Source organism: Bombina bombina, chromosome 1 (genome assembly GCF_027579735.1).
Source record: "Bombina bombina isolate aBomBom1 chromosome 1, aBomBom1.pri, whole genome shotgun sequence".
Classification (NCBI taxonomy): domain Eukaryota; kingdom Metazoa; phylum Chordata; class Amphibia; order Anura; family Bombinatoridae; genus Bombina; species Bombina bombina.
The window spans coordinates 333,485,098-333,503,917 of record NC_069499.1 but is presented as its reverse complement, the minus strand read 5'-3'; positions in this window follow the sequence as shown (position 1 = coordinate 333,503,917).

Sequence of the window (18,820 nt, the reverse complement as noted above, 5' to 3'; positions counted from 1 at the left end):
GTTAAAAAAAATATTGCAATGCTGGCTCAGTAATCCATAATCAGATTATCAGAAATGTATGAGTCACTCACATACACTGATATATTCTGAATCATGTGAGTGACTCATACATTTCTGATAATATGATTATGGATTACTGAGCCAGCATTGCAATACTTTTTAAATCAAATCGTAACAATGCACAACCTCACCTGCTGCTCTGTAGTGTGTAGACTTTACTTCATGTCCACGATCACCAAGTTCAGTGTCCCACTGTCTCCCTGACTGACTCTTTAAATGTTTTTTCTCCTATTTTTTTCATTTTTAAAACAATGGGTCGGGGTTAGGGGAAGGATGGGGCGGAGTTTACGGTGGGGATGGTGCGGACTTGGGGCGGGATGTGGGTGGAGTTGGGGGTGGGGAGACAGGGGGCCCCGTTTTGTCATCCTGCCTCGGGCCCCGCAATGGCTAAGGCCGGCCCTGATGCTCCCAAAAAAATTAAAAAAAAAATCAAAGTGGTTTCAAATTTTATTTATCTGAATCATGAATAAAAGAAAAAAATAGGTTATATGTCCCTTTAAATGATCTACAGCACTACTTTTTACAAGGTACAAGTGTTTTTCCAAATTTGCCTTATTTTATACTGTGATTGAACTTGAAATTCTAAAATATTAATGCTATTATTAAACAAAATACTCTGATAATGTTTTTATGTTCTTTAACAATGATCACCTACATTTTTACCCTATTCAATTGCTGTTAAAATAAACTATGCTATGTACAGAACATTGGAATGTGAATATTTACAGTAAATACACCATATAACATTATTAAAAATGAATATTGCATAAATATGATTTTACATGTTTACATCTACTTAACAGCAAAGGGCTCCAATGCACTTATAAATATATGTCTATATATGTATACATATATATTAATGGGTTTATATGTGTATATATGTCTGTAAATACATAAATACACATATAAATACATATAAACACGCACACACATATATATATGTATATATATATATATATATATATATATATATATATATATATATATATACTGTATGTATGTATATATATATATATATATATATATATATATATATATATAAAATAGAAAAAAAATAATATATATATATATATATATATATTCCTTTAGAGATGTAAATGCATGTATGTCTATGTTAAAGACCCTTTCCTGCCTTTTTTTTTCTTACACCTGAAACCTCATATCTTTGAGCCCTTACAACTTTTGTGTGCAATAATTTTTTGGAATAATTTAATTAGACAGTGTTATTATGAGTGTAACTACATTGGAATGTATTTTTGTTGTGACACTTTTTTGTTTCAAAAAATAGTTAAACAGAGATCTGAGGACGTGGTAATAATTCTAGCTTAAAGGGACAGTCTACCATAGAATTGTTATTGTTTTAAAAGATAGATAATCCCTTTATTACCCATTCCCCAGTTTTGCATAACCAACACAGTTATATTAATATACTTTTTACCTCTGTGATTACCTTGTATCTAGGAACCTTCTTCCAGCCCCCTGATCACATGACTGTGACTGTTTATTATCTATTGTCTTAAATTTAGCATTGTATAGTGCTAAATCTTAAATAACTTTCTGTGCCTCAACACAGTGTTATCTATATAGCCCACATGTACTTTCTGTCTCTTTGTGTTGAAAAGAGATTTAGAAAGCATGTGATAAGAGGCCGCCCTCAAAGGCTTAGAAATTAGTATATGAGCCTTCCTATGTTTAGTTTAAACTAAGAATACCAAGAGAAAAAAGCAAATTTGATGATAAAAGTAAATTGGAAAGTTGATTAAAATTAAAAGTCCTATCTGAATAATGAAAGTTTAATTTATACTAGACTGTCCCTTTAAATCGCTATTTCCCTCAAGCGACCGTGCTTACTTTAAACTTGTAATATGAACGGAAAATCCAACATTTGCAAACAACCATGATGCACCCCTTATCGATTGCGCGTAACTGTTAGTGCTCCACTTGTAATCTGACCCTTAGTGTAGTGTGTTTTTTCTGTGCAGGAACGTTTTTCATTATTGTGACCTTTCTGTGAGTTCCAACAGAAACATTTTTCCCACAGCAAACAGGACACTGGAAATGCATCATGTGATGGGGAGAATTTCTTTCCTATTTATTTTAATATCTTTTAATTTTGTCTGCGAAATGGAATAGACAAATGGATTTCTATTTTGGAAGAGTCTGTGGAACAGATGCATGTGTGCGTCATTGCCAAGGCCTTCAACGGAAGCATAGAGAGAGATTTTTTAGCTGGCAGAAATTAGCACAATGAAGACAAGTGCCTCTGATGTAAGATTAATCGAAAGTAGATGAAAATATTAGTTAATCTCAAGGCAAATATGGACAGCTCATAGCAAAATTCATTGTCATTATTTTACAAAATATTTTATTATTGTATTTTATGTTATTAATTAAGTAGATTTTACGCAAAGTTTAGTTTTTTATTAAATAAAATATCATTTTGGCTTTGTTCCTGCAGCACTGAAGCAGGCATTTTTTAATGATACTGATTTCATACAACATATTATGTTAACATGTTTAAATAATGCTGTTTTAAATCCATTATGTATATTAAGTAGAGGTAATGTACTGTTAACCTGTTACTGTTAAAATAAATGATGAGAGAATTACTAATGTTCTGTCAACATTGTTTTTATCAGCAGAGATTTTTGAGCAATCAAAATCCAGACTTCTCAAAAATAATGACCCCCTCTGAGGAAGCGTTTTTTTGTGAAATGCGCGTCAGGGGTCCTCTGGGAGAAGCCTTGTCTCCCTCTCTTTTAATATGCTTACCTATGTTGTAAAGATATAAATAAACCTTACTTTCATTACTAATTGTCTAGCAGCACATCTACACCGGTAATAGTAACTGTAATTAGCCCCCAGATTGTAAGGGCTAAGCCTATACTGACCATTGTGCTGCTGGCTTAGACATACGTTTATTCATTTAACCCACCATCTATATGGAAGGTTTATGTTACAACTGGGTTTAAGTGCTTTTAACTTTAGCCTAAGCTATTGTATGAGTGGATTTTTCTCTCTTTCTTTCATATATTTGGTTAATAAAGATTATGGTATGAATGAAAATAATATATGATTTAATTCTCTATTCTGATTTTCTTTTGGGCTACATTATAATCTAACACACAGATCTGAGCTACCTATATACAGTTGTACATTCTAATACAATTATATTGTTAGTTGTGCTTTGTTCCTGGCTCAGAATCTATGGCAGGAAATCTATATTTTTAATATTATATATTATTCAATGTATGTAATTGATTACACAATAGTGGTTTCCTGTTAATAATATACTTTGCCTTCCCCCATTCCTTACTTTCTACTCAAAAATAATGTCAGCTGGAGGTAAGTCGGAACAATTAATAATTTAAATGTGAGCTGCAAAAGGTTAATATATGTTGTATCAAAATCTAGTCACTATAGCACCACTAATACATTCACTATGCTATCTTAGTGAAACAAGAAAAGAAATTCTATTAACATTTTTCGAGGTGGTCTTCTGAAATTAAAAAATATTAGTGCTGTAACACTGCTCATCTTAAATCAATAGCGTTCTTATTCTTGAGCTCATATTACAAGTTGAAAGTAAAATGTTTGCACTCGAGGGAAAGCATTGTATAATATTTTTTCACACTAACATATGGTGGTCGGATATTGATGCTGCGCTTAATCCCTCTTCTCACACACATCTATGGAGTATGCTACAAACTCTGTTTTGGTTTTCGCTCAAGCACTCACCCAAAGGTATGCTAAGCTAAAGCCACAGGTGTGTTAAACAGCTGAAATAACTTTGATCTTATATTTATTTAAAATACAGTGTATATCTTTATATCCATATGGATATATATATATATATATATATATATATATATTGTCTTCTGAAAATAAAAGTGATTATAACATTGTTTTAACATGATATGGTATATGACAAGGTGTTGGGCTGGGTAGGTGTACAAATATATACTGTAAATGTGTGTGTGTGTTTGTGTGTATATTGGTGTGTGTACTATTTTATTTTAAAATGTTTTACATGTGTTTTGTTATATTGTAGCTCTAACATTGTACTTTTTTAGCGCTATATGTTGAGTAACACATAACTCACAACTTGTAATATGAGCGATGCTCAGTACGGCTGCACTATCCATTGAAAGTACTGGGTGTTCTAATGAGATGCTAGACACACAAAACATTTATGGTAATTCTGGGCCCGATTATCTAAAGGTCTCTGGGATGGTGAGATTACTTAAGAAGTCTTGCCAGTACTTCTATTTCCCTGGTGGAACTAGCTAAAGCCACATTTTAGCATGAGAATAGGGTGTCTCGCTATAGGGTATATACTGCATTTCGTATGAGAAGGAGATGTATACATTACCAAGTGCAAACTGTAAATGAAAAATCATATAAAATGAATAACTAAACTATTCAGACAGAAAAATTACACAGAAATAAATCAAATTAAATATGAATAAATAGAAAATTTTCTTCTATGTGAAGAACATTGGGATGTGAAATATTCATATTTTCATTTTCGGTTTAGCACACTTGAGAAAAGGCAATCGGGTTTGTGTGTGAGTAGGGTGTTTGTTTCCCCCCACTTTTCACACTCTATTGAAGTCTATATGGATATATTTGAAGTTTGATCATTTTTGCGCTCGTTGGGTTAGCACGCAAGCAGAAACTTTTTACTTTCTGTTTGAATATGAGTGCTACCCGATGCATGCAAAAAAGCTTACTTCTAGTGGAGTAAACACATGATCTGGAGCAATAAATAGAGCTCCACTCATAATCTAGCCCTAAGAAAGTAAGAGAGACAGTGTTAAGAGATTTTTTGTGAAAACAAACACAGTTAATCCTGTTAAGAGGCTTAAAGCATGGGTGGAATATAAACACCAAATAATGGGCTAATCATAAAAGTGGGAATATAAAAGTATAAAGTCGGTTGACTTTATTTGCACAGCCCCCCATAAACTTCCTGCATAGGCATAAGCTCAATAGCCACATACCATCAAAGGCAGATTTCTCTCCAATTATTCTTCTCGTGGGAAGGATGCTCCGTCACAAATTCACCCTCAGGGTTTGGGTCCTTGCACTATACGATATGTAGTGTGTTGCTCTAATAAACGTTCAACTGTGCAGTCCTCTTCAGCAACTATACTCTGTAACGTCAGAGGGGCAAGTGATAACCACTGTGTCAGCAAACTCACTCTTCCAGCCAATCAGGAGAGTGGGTAAGTCTGTGCATCGTTTCCAAAAATAGCTTCCGCAGCTTGGGTTTAACAAGGAGTCATGAGTGCACAGTTTGCTTGATGATAGTTTATCAAAAGGGATTTTTTATTCAGATACATTTGACTATTTATTTGTGCAGAGTCCAGTTATTCCTGTCTTCCATCACCTCCCCAAGGTACATAAATCCTTGGATGAGGTGAAGAGAAGGCCTAAAATATCAGGTATTGGTTCTCTTTTTGAGAAATTATCTGGTTGGATTGAGTCTCTTTTACAGCATATAGTTTTCCAGATGTCATTGTATTTAAAGTATACTAAGCACCTCCTATCTAAATTAGAGGAGATTACCTGTGATAGTTCCTGTTCTCGGCTCACTGTTGATGAGTGGGATTGTATTCAGCCATTACGCATTGTTATGGGCTCAGATCAGTTGAAACTTTGTTGGAACGCTTTAGTAACTATGATGCCATTCTGAGGGATTTTTTGATTCAGATCTTTCTTCTGACCCATAATTATTTAAAACTTTAGTGTAGTTTCAATCTCCAGAGATAAGGGACTGCGATGGGGGCAACATTTTCCCCAGTTTATGCGAACCTCTATATGGGTTGGCGGGCGCTATCCCATGGTTTTGAAGGTAGGAATTCTTTTGGACATTGCATCAGAACCTACAAAATATACATAGATGTTCTTTTAATTATTTGGACAGATAAGGAGGAGGAAGCACTTCAATTTATCCAAATGACAATTAAGTGGGTTTACAATTTACCAATTATTTCAGTAAGACCAATGTTCCTTATTTGGATGTCAGCCTGGAAGGTGATATTGCTTTTCACTGGCTAAAAATTTCCTTATATAGAAAACCTATCATGACTAATGCCATCCTACATGCGAGAAGTAACTACCCCAGGCATACAGGCTTTGGGGTGGCTAAAGGTTAATTTATTAGGGTGAAGCACAATTACTTATAGGAAAGGTACTTCTTTCGAGAAAGTGGAGTTCTAAAATCAAAATTGGTCCAATGCGTATACTCCAAAAAAGTTATAGATAGAGCTTTTCTAGAAGTTAGTAGGATTGATAGACAGTCATTACATAAATATATTGAACCTAAAACAAAAACAGCCAGATTTGATAATACTAAGCCTGTCTTTTTTACCACTTATAGTCCACAGTTTCATGATATTTGTAAAATCATCAATACCCATTTACCTATTTGGACAGCTGAAAACAGCCTCAGGAATTATGTGTGATATACCTTTAAGGTATATCACCTGTTTGGCCTCTAACCCTATAAAAGGCTTCCTGTTCCTGTATCTCACTGCCTGAATATTGAAGGACAAACACTGCTGTGCATCTGAGTTTCTTAATTGCTCTGATTGTTACTGCAGTATTTCAAACTTTCTACTACAAGTTTTGTTGCTATTTTTCTATTTGTTATTTTGCTAGCAGTTTCGCTACTATTCCTTTTTTGTGCATTATTGGGTAAACCTCTTCTCAGCCTTTTCTCAGGAAACTTCCAATTGTTCATTTACCGTTACGCTGACAGGAGTCAGCTGTTTGCAGAATCTCACAGCAAGGACACAGTGTTTGCAGGACCGGAAGTCAGTCACGCACATACCCGCTGCTGTGTAAACACTGAACACGCCGAGGAGGTCAGGTATCATAGCGGTTACCATTTCAAGCATATTACTTTTCTCATTACTTGTGTTTATACAAAACCTTATATCAACTGTTACTAATACAAATACCGGAACTCATACTAAGACTGTTTACCTAATCTTTCCTCATTGCCGGATTCCTCTCAATACCTGTGAGCTTCTGTGTGTGTATATATTGATCGGGTGTGTGTGTGTGAAGACAGAAAGACTCAATCAGATTATACTTCATCATTTGTGTAAAGACTTTTTACTGCTTCTATTACCAATTCAAACTAACATCTCCTTGCTAAGCTACTCATATCAGAGCCAGCCCACGCTGAGAGAACTATCTTAAAGCATAAAATCTGCTCTCTTTTATCTGAAACTACTTAACATCAAAACTAGCTCACTGTGTTGTTACTAAGAGTAATCAGTGACTCCTGAGTATCTTTCACAAAAGAGCAACAAAAACTTATTTTTGTAGCATTTATAACGTATTTGTTACATAATATTCAGGCCATATAAACATTAGTATCAGGTATTAAACCATGGATCCTAATGAAATCAAAAAGGAATTTAATAATGTGTACCAGAAGTTAGATTTCTTAGCTCATGCATTAAATGAAGTTAAAGCTGAAAACACAGCTATCAAAACTTTGATAAAGGATTCATTAACCCCTAAGGAACCACAGCATCCTGAGCCACACATACAAACACCTACACCCTTCTCAGGGAAAAGGTCAGAGTTCCGTGACTTTAAAAATGCATGCTTCCTTTTATTTTCTATGAAGCCACGTACCTATCCTACAGATAGAATCAGAGTCTGCACAACTATCTCTTATTTGATTGGTGAACCGCGGACTTGGGCTAATAGATTTTTTGAGAACAATGACCCAATATTAGATTCACTTCAAGAATTCTTTTCTGCTTTAGCTAGTTTATATGAGGACTCAATCAGTCAGCTAAATGCAGAGACAAAATTAAGAGCTCTCAAACAAGGGAAAAGAACAGTGGAAGAATACACCACTGACTTCCAAATGTGGGCTTCTGAATCTCTTTGGAATGAGATCAGCCTGAAAAATCAATTTAGGTTGGGACTCTCAGAGACTCTGAAGGACGAGCTATCTCGTTTGGAAATGCCTGAGACACTTGCATCATTAATTAAACTCAGTACTACACTTGATCGCAGATTAAGAGAAAGAAAGGCAGAAAAGGGTTACTATGATCCTACCCCCAGACGCATGACTCAAACTACCCAAGGTCACGATAGAAACCAATCCACACCCATGGAAATAGGTACTATCAAGGGACCATTATCTGCAGAGGAAAAGACCAGGAGGAGACTGGCGAATCTTTGCCTTTACTGTGCACACAAAGAGCACACAGTATCCTCATGTCCTCTATTGGCCAAACAAAAGAAGGGTAAGATTAAGACCACTATATTTGTGTGTAAAACCAAAACACCTACTCCAAACCAACTCACTTTATCCATTTCTTTACAGTGGGATCAAACACATACCCAGACTGATGCCTTAATAGATTCCGGAGCATCTGGGATATATATAGATGCTGATTATGTATATAGAAATAAAATTCCTGTTGTGTGTAAAAAGCAACCAGTCTTTGTCAAATTAATTGATGGTTCTTTAATACAAAAAGGGCCTATAACCCATCACACCATTCCTTTACTTACCACAACACTAGATGGACATACTGAATATTTAGTCTATGATATAATTCCTATTAATAGACATGAAATAATTCTAGGGTACTCATGGTTGAATACACATAATCCAAACATAGATTGGTCGCATAATTCCATTCTCTTAAGTTCGGATTACTGTACTAAAACTTGTTTTCCACATTGTTCGATATCCAGCCTGGAGACTGGTTTACCATTGGCATATTCTGATTTGGTAGATGTGTTCAATCTCAAAGAAGCGGACAGTTTACCACCTCATAGGCCCTTTGACTGTCCAATAGATATAATTCCTGGTTCACAAATCCCATATGGGAAAATCTACCCATTATCTCAAACCGAACTCGAACACCTACGCACATATCTAGATGATAACCTCAAAAAAGGTTTTATTTCACATTCCACATCACCAGCAGCAGCTGGAATCTTTTTTGTAAAAAATAAGGACCACTCACTACGACCCATAATAGATTATAGAGGCCTCAACGCAATTACCATAAAAAATCGTTACCCACTACCCTTGATACCAGAATTGATAGAAAGATTGACAAATGCAACAATTTATACCAAACTAGACCTTAAAGGTGCTTATAACTTAATTTGCATCAAAAAAGGGGATGAATGGAAAACAGCCTTCAGGACACGCTATGGCTTATTCCAATACAACGTGATGCCATTTGGTTTAACTAACGCCCCAGCGACTTTTCAATATTCTATTAACGAAATATTTCACGATCTCATAGACATATGCATCATCATCTATCTAGATGATATTCTGGTATATTCCAAATCCCTTAAAGAACATGAAAAACATGTAAGATGGGTCCTGACACGGCTACGAGAGCACCGACTGTTTGCAAAGATGGAAAAATGTAATTTCCATGTTCAACAAATAAAATTTCTTGGTTATATCATTTCACCTAATACAATGCAAATGGACCCAGACAAGATCATTGCAATAACTAATTGGCCACAACCTAAAACCCTGAGAGCACTCCAGAGGTTTCTGGGTGTTATGTTAGGTGCAAGTATTTAATATCCTTAACTGCAGGACCACTCAGTCTCACACCAAACCTTTAGGTTCATTAGATGTAATCAAGAACCTAGTTTTTGCTCATAGATCTGAGGGTCACTGCTGCATGGATGCAGAGTGAAAGAAATGAGATTTAAAGGTATATTATCCCGATTGCAATAGCAGTTTGCAATATGCAGATAATTATGCAGAAAGAAAGAAATGAGATTTAAAGGTATATTATCCCGATTGCAAAACCAGGTTGCAATATGCAGATAATTATAGAGATAGTAGATAAATGAAAGATATAGGTAAGATTAAGTATTAGTAGGTGAATGTCAGCCTCAAATAACACAGGTTGCAACCAGGAGGTGTTTCTATATAAAGTAAGCAGGAGAGCTCTATAACAGGTTATGTTGTTTTTAGTTAACAGGCAGTCCTTAGTTAGTCTATAACGTTGTTACTATTCATATAAACAGCAGGCAGTCTTTCACAACCAATAGTATGATTATTTGATAAAGCACCTAGAATAATTAAGCACAGTTCATCAAGCTGAATCGAAAGATATTACAGGCAATCAGAATGTTAACGGTAGCTGTATTTGCATAAGCGTCACACTGTAAAACATGCAGGAAAGTCCTTCAAAGTAGAAAGTGAATTAAGGTGTAATACGTTACCAACTTCAGAGAGTAAGGAATAGTAACGGTTACCGCAGCTTCAAGGTGAGTTGCTATTAAGCACAGGAGTTGGTTGTTTTGCAGCCAGAGTGAGAGAGAGCTCCAGAGACTTACGGTGACGTCAGACGCCAATACACGGCTTCAATGTAGAAGCCGGGAGAAACAGTATTAACAAGTAAGAGATACTTTAAGGATTCCGGACAAAACAAGGAAACCTGGTATATGACGATCCAAAGTTGAAAAGCACACAGCAGTTGTAGTTATTATGAGTAAATTCCTTGGTTAGGAATATCAGCAAGGTGTCTTCGTTGTTGCTCAACTTATAGCTAAGTGAATACAAATTACCAAGCATAGGTAGACTGGAGGAGGGGCCTTATATAGGGATGTGAATACCTGAACATCCTGATTTAAAGGGACAGGAACATAACAGGACGCCCCCCTAAAAAGAGCCGCTCCGCGGATCAAGGCTTGGGTCGGTCGGGATGTCTCCGATGAAAAATTGAAAGAAGACGGGGTGCCGACAAATTAGAGTATGGTTCCCAGGAGTCCTCATCAGCCCCAAAACCTTTCCATCGTACCAGGTACTGGAGTTGATTGCGGTATAAACGAGAGTCCAAGATAGAATCCACCTCATACTCAACATCATCCACAACTGGAGGGTTAGTCAACGAAGGATGAGGGGGATCCCTTATCGGAGAGAAAGGTTTCAGGAGGGACACATGGAATGTAGGATGTATCCTGAGAGAAGGAGGCAGCTGAAGAGTCACAGCATTTGGATTAACAACCTTAACTATGTCATAGGGACCTATGAAAAGACTTCCAAGCTTTTTACTTGGAATACAGAGTTTCAGGTGTTTGGTACTTAGCCAAACTTTATCCCCAGGTTTATAAAGAGGGGGTTTTGAGCGTCTTAAATCATAATGATGTTTCTGTGAAGCTTGAGCTTCTTGTAAGGTTGTTTTGAGAACAGAAAACCCCTCAGCAATAGTATTGACAGTCTGATCAACCGTAGGTAGCAAAGAATCGGTTCTGTGGAAAAGATGATATGAAGGGTGAAAACCATAATTAATATAGAATGGCGAAGTTTTTGTGGATGCGTTGGTCATGTTATTATGTGCAAATTCTGCAGTAGGCAGCAGAGCGAACCAATTATCCTGTTGGTTGGTACAATAGCATCTCAGATACTGTTCAAGAGACTGGTTAGTCCTTTCGCACTGACCATTAGTCTGGGGATGATAAGCAGTACTTAATCTCCTAGTAATCTTGAGAATAGAACATAACTGAGTCCAGAACTTAGAGGTGAATTGAGATCCTCTATCAGATGTGATGGAGTCGGGTAGTCCATGTAACTTTACAACATGATTCAAGAACAGTATGGCTGTTTCGGATGCGGTTGGTAAACCCATATGTGGAATAAAATGTGCCATTTTAGAAAACAGATCAACAATGACTAGAATTGTGTTATGGTTAGAGGATGGGGGTAGCTCCACTATATAGTCCATTGCTATGTCCTTCCAGGGTCTTTCAGGAACTGGTAATGAGAGTAGAAGACCATAAGGACGAGTTCTAGTATGTTTGCAAGTAGCGCAGACTGAACAGGATCGAATGTAAGAAGAGACAGAACTTTTCATATTGGGCCACCAATAGTCTCTTTGAAGTATGCGTAGTGTTTTATGAAGTCCAGGATGTCCTGAAAGAAGAGAATCATGTGCAGAATGCATCAATTCATTACGTAGAGGTTCTGGTATGTATATCTGGTTTCCATGGTAATACAGATTACTACTGTGTTTTTGTAGATCTGATAATGGGAGTTTTGGATCTGCTCTCTGATACTCTTTTATAGAGGTTTCAGTGATTGAAGTTAATCCAATGAACTTATTTTGTGGAATGATAGAATCTGGAGGTATATAATGTTGAGGTTTTGGATCCTTCCTTGAAAGCGCATCTGCTTTTGTATTTTTGGAACCCGGGCGGTAAGTGATGGTAAAATCAAATCTTGAAAAGAAGAGGCTCCATCTAACTTGTCTAGATGTTAACGTTTTGCTGGTTTTTAAATATTCAAGGTTTCTATGATCCGTAAGTATAAGAATAGTATGTTTAGTACCCTCAAGGAGGTGTCTCCAGAACTCTAGTGCTGATTTTATAGCGAGAAGCTCTTTTTCACCAATAGCATAATTTAGCTCGGCTGAGCTCATTACCCTAGAGTAATATGATATTGGATGCAGTGCTTCCTTGGGTGAAACTCTTTGTGAAAGTACAGCTCCAAGAGCGTACTCAGAAGCATCAACCTCAAGCGTGTACTGTAAACTGGGATCTGGGAATTTGAGTATCGGTGCTGTTACAAACCTCTCCTTTAATATATTAAATGCGTTCTCAGCATGGATATTCCAAGAGAAACCAGGTTTTTTCTGAGTTAATTTAGTCAAGGGTCTAGCAATCTCAGAAAAGCCCTTGATAAACTTCCTATAGAAGTTTGCAAACCCAAGAAATCTCTGAACATCCTTTTTTGTACGGGGGGTGCTCCAGTTAGTAATAGCTTCCACTTTGTTTGCTTCCATGGCGATACCAGAAGGGGAAACATGGTATCCTAAGAAGGAAATAGTAGTGGTATTAAAAATGCATTTCTCTAACTTGGCATAGAGATGGTGTGAACGAAGTCTGGACAAAACAAGCTTGACATGGGTGTGATGGTTTGTTATATTGTCAGAATAGATTAAAATGTCATCTAAATAAATGACCATACAGACATCAAGTAAGTCATGAAATACGTCATTTATAAAACACTGGAACGTTGCAGGAGCGTTGCACATCCCAAAAGGCATTACTGTATATTCATACAGTCCATAACGTGTGCGGAAAGCTGTTAGCCACTCATCGCCTTTCCTCATTCTTATCAAGTTATAAGCTCCTCTAAGATCTAATTTTGTGTAAATTTTAGCTCCTTGCAACCGTTCTATAAGTTCAGGGATAAGTGGGAGTGGGTACCTGTTTTTCTTGGTGCATTTGTTAAGTTGTCTGTAGTCGATAATAGGACGAAGTGATCCGTCCTTGTTTTTAACAAAAAACATTGCAGCACCCGATGGAGAGGTGGAAGGTCTTATAAAACCTTTCTTAAGGTTATCCTCTAAGTACTGTTTCAAATGAACCAATTCAGGTTCTGACATAGGGTATATATGACCAAAGGGAATAGAACTGCCCGGTAGTAAGTCTATCGGACAGTCATAAGACCTATGGGGGGGTAAGTTCTGAGCTTCTACTTTGTCAAACACATCGGAAAATTCTTTATAACATTCAGGTAAAACATGATCAGTCATACAACACACAGAAGCTTTGGGAAAACAGACTTCCTTACAGTAAGTGGAATTAAAATTCACAACACCTTGCTTCCAAGATATATCAGGATCATGCTTTATCAACCAATTGATACCAAAAATTAACGGGTATAAACTAGAGGGCAAAATGTCAAATGTACATGTCTCAGTATGGCCCTTCTGTGTGATAACTTGTAAGGGTGTAGTGTGATGGGTGATAGGCCCTGTATTCATAAGAAAACCATCAACCAATCTTATGGCTTGTGCACTATCTTTTTTTATTGTGGGTATTTTATGTTTTGTTACAAATGCTTGGTCAATGAAATTCCCAGATGCACCAGAGTCAATAACGGCCTGGGTTTTTGTCTTCTGTAGACGCCACTGCAAAAGAACAGAAATTGGTAAATGAGTGGTAAGCGCAGACAATTTATTAAGGCAATTTTGGTGCTGAAGATTCTTACCCCTCTTCTGTCTCATAAGCACAGGACAGTCTCTAACAGCATGGTCCTTTGCTGCGCAATATAAACACAAGTTATGTTGCTTCCTTCTGGCTTTTTCCTCTGGTTTTAGAGGACCCCTCATGACAGCAACTTCCATAGGTTCATCATTTGATTTAGATGGTGCAGTGACCACAGGATGGTATACCGGGATTTTCTTGGCAACAGGATCAGATAGTGCCCTTTCAGATCTACGTTCTCTTATCCTTCTATCAACAGTGATACATAAGGTCATAAGATTCTCTAATTCCACAGGAACTGCACCACGGGCTAATTCATCTTTTAATGTTTCAGAAAGACCTGTTCTGAACTGATTTCTCAGAGCAGGTTCATTCCATTGGGTGTCTGGTGCCCATCTTTTAAAGTCCGTGATATATTCTTCTACTGCTCTTTTACCTTGTCGTAGGCTCCTAAGAGCAGTCTCAGCAGTATTCTGTTTATGATGGTCTTCATATAATAGGGACATGGCAGAGAAAAAGGCATCTAAGGAGTCCAATATGGGGTCATTGTTCTCATAAAAGGCGTTAGCCCAGGATTTAGCCTCTCCTCTGAGGTATGAGATGACCGTTAGAACTTTGACCCGATCAGATGTATAGGTTCGGGATTTTAAAGAAAAGTACAGAGTACAGGAGTTTTTAAATTCTCTAAACTGAGTCCTGTCACCAAAGAATTTTTCAGGTGGAGAAACAGTTGGTTCAGGTGTTAATTCAATAGGAGCAGGTTTATCAGATAAGTGCTCATTAATAAACTTCCTAATGTGATCATTTTCAATTTTAATTTCTCTGAGGCCTTGTAGCATATGGTCCATGCTTTGTGCAAGGGAACCAACACGGTTTGTAAGTTCAGTGATATCCATGCTGTAGGATATATGTTAAGGCTTGGTAATATGTTATGTTAGGTGCAAGTATTTAATATCCTTAACTGCAGGACCACTCAGTCTCACACCAAACCTTTAGGTTCATTAGATGTAATCAAGAACCTAGTTTTTGCTCATAGATCTGAGGGTCACTGCTGCATGGATGCAGAGTGAAAGAAATGAGATTTAAAGGTATATTATCCCGATTGCAATAGCAGTTTGCAATATGCAGATAATTATGCAGAGAGAAAGAAATGAGATTTAAAGGTATATTATCCCGATTGCAAAACCAGGTTGCAATATGCAGATAATTATAGAGATAGTAGATAAATGAAAGATATAGGTAAGATTAAGTATTAGTAGGTGAATGTCAGCCTCAAATAACACAGGTTGCAACCAGGAGGTGTTTCTATATAAAGTAAGCAGGAGAGCTCTATAACAGGTTATGTTGTTTTTAGTTAACAGGCAGTCCTTAGTTAGTCTATAACGTTGTTACTATTCATATAAACAGCAGGCAGTCTTTCACAACCAATAGTATGATTATTTGATAAAGCACATAGAATAATTAAGCACAGTTCATCAAGCTGAATCGAAAGATATTACAGGCAATCAGAATGTTAACGGTAGCTGTATTTGCATAAGCGTCACACTGTAAAACATGCAGGAAAGTCCTTCAAAGTAGAAAGTGAATTAAGGTGTAATACGTTACCAACTTCAGAGAGTAAGGAATAGTAACGGTTACCGCAGCTTCAAGGTGAGTTGCTATTAAGCACAGGAGTTGGTTGTTTTGCAGCCAGAGTGAGAGAGAGCTCCAGAGACTTACGGTGACGTCAGACGCCGATACACGGCTTCAATGTAGAAGCCGGGAGAAACAGTATTAACAAGTAAGAGATACTTTAAGGATTCCGGACAAAACAAGGAAACCTGGTATATGACGATCCAAAGTTGAAAAGCACACAGCAGTTGTAGTTATTATGAGTAAATTCCTTGGTTAGGAATATCAGCAAGGTGTCTTCGTTGTTGCTCAGCTTATAGCTAAGTGAATACAAATTACCAAGCATAGGTAGACTGGAGGAGGGGCCTTATATAGGGATGTGAATACCTGAACATCCTGATTTAAAGGGACAGGAACATAACACTGGGATTCTCCAATTTTTACAGAAAATTTATAAATAAATTTTCAGACATTGTGAAGCCACTCACATTACTTACCAGAAAGAACTGTAACTACAAATGGAATGACGAGGCTCAAAAAGCATTTCTTACTCTAAAACATTTATTCACAGTAGCACCTGTGTTAACCCTGCCTGATTATGCTTCACAGTTCATCCTAGAAGTAGATGCTTCTAATTATGGACTAGGAGCTGTCTTATCCCAGAAGGATAAAACTACTCAGGAATTACATCCAATAGAGTACTACTCCAGATCTTTACTCCCAGCTGAATTAAACTACAATGTGGGAGATAAAGAACTTCTAGCGATTAAAGCTGCTTTGGAGCATTGGAGGCACCTTCTGGAAGGTTCTCCAGAACCTTTCCTAATATACACTGACCATAAGAACTTAGAATACTTACGGAAAAACAAGACTCTCTCGGCCCGACAAGTTCGCTGGTCTTTATTCTTAGACCGTTTCAATTTTTTAATCACCTATCGACCTGGAAACAGTAATACTAAAGCTGATGCACTATCTCGAATACCGAATGTCAATTCGAGTCTGGATACCCTCAATCCGATTATTCCTCAAGAAAAATTCTTGGGATCCCTAACCTCTCTTGAAAGTGAGATACTATCTGAAACTCTTAAAGAGACAGAGTTACCAAGTGACTGTGAGAAAGACGAAGCCACCGGACTTTACCTTCACAACAAGAAAATCTATGTTCCCAAAACACTCAGAGATGTCATTTTACATCATCATCATGACAATGTATTAGCAGGACATAAAGGCATACAAAAGACGACAGAGCTACTTCTGGTGGCCTCAAATGGAACTTTCCATTATCTCCTATATAAAAAAATGTGATATATGTGCAAGAAACAAAGTTATACACAAAAAACCAATTGGATATCTCTCACCACTACCAATACCGTCTATGCCATGGTCCACCATCTCCATGGATTTCATAGTAGATCTACCCTCATCTCAACACTCACCACAATATTAGTAGTTGTTGACCACTTAACAAAGCTTGCACATTTCATCCCTCTCAAGAATCTACCCACTGCTATGACTACAGCTAGAGTATTTTTGAAGCACATAGTACGCTTACATGGCATTCCCACTACCATCATTTCTGATCGGGGTACACAGTTTACCTCAGCTCTCTGGAAATCACTTTGTAAACTTCTACAAATAGAGACTAGGTACTCAACTTCATACCACCCTCAAACCAACGGGTTGACTGAACGCCTAAATCAGACATTAGAGCAGTTCCTAAGATGTTACATAACCCACTTACAGGACGATTGGGTTGAATACCTACCTATGGCAGAATTCTCTTATAACAATTCGATATCAACATCCACAAAGATGACTCCATTCTTTGCTACTTACGGATATAATCCATCCACTATAGCCATTTCGCATGCCCCGGTCTCTTGTCCAAGTGTTACTGATTTCACCTCAACATTGAAAGACAGACTGGAGATACTCAAACTACATTTAAGTGAGGCTAAAGATCGTCAGAAAAAATATTATGATTATCATCATTCACCAACACCTCTCTACAAAATAGGTGACAGTGCTACTCTCTACCAAACATCTTAAGCTTCAGCTCCCCAGCAAGAAATTAGCTAATCAATATATCGGACCGTACCGTATTATTTCCATAGTGAATCCAAATGCTGTAAAGTTGAAATTACCCATTGATTGTAGGTTGCACCCTGTATTCCACGTCTCCCTACTGAAACCTTATGACTGCCTTCATCAATCATCTCCTCTCCCTCCTGTTTTGCTTCAGGATGGTCCGGAGTATGAGGTGGAGCGAATTCTTGACTCCAGGGTACGGAGACGTACTCTCCAGTATTTGGTTAAGTGGAAAGGTTATGGTATGGAGGAAAACTCCTGGGTTTCTCACTTGGACGTTCATGCTCCTTCGCTTCGTTCTGCATTCCACAGACGTTACCCCAATAAACCTTTCTGATTTGACCTGGGGGGCCTTGAGGAGGGGGGTATGTGATATACCTTTAAGGTATATCACCTGTTTGGCCTCTAACCCTATAAAAGGCTTCCTGTTCCTGTATCTCATTGCCTGAATATTGAAGGACAAACACTGCTGTGCATCTGAGTTTCTTAATTGCTCTGATTGTTACTGCAGATTTCAAACTTTCTACTACAAGTTTTGTTGCTATTTTTCTATTTGTTATTTTGCTAGCAGTTTCGCTACTATTCCTTTTTTGTGCATTATTGGGTAAACCTCTTCTCAGCCTTTTCTCAGGAAACTTCCAATTGTTCATTTACCGTTACGCTGACAGGAGTCAGCTGTTTGCAGAATCTCACAGCAAGAACACAGTGTTTGCAGGACCGGAAGTCAGTCACGCACATACCCGCTGCTGTGTAAACACTGAACACGCCGAGGAGGTCAGGTATCATAGCGGTTACCATTTCAAGCATATTACTTTTCTCATTACTTGTGTTTATACAAAACCTTATATCAACTGTTACTAATACAAATACCGGAACTCATACTAAGACTGTTTACCTAATCTTTCCTCATTGCCGGATTCCTCTCAATACCTGTGAGCTTCTGTGTGTGTATATATTGATCAGTTGTGTATGTGTGAAGACAGAAAGACTCAATCAGATTATACTTCATCATTTGTGTAAAGACTTTTTACTGCTTCTATTACCAATT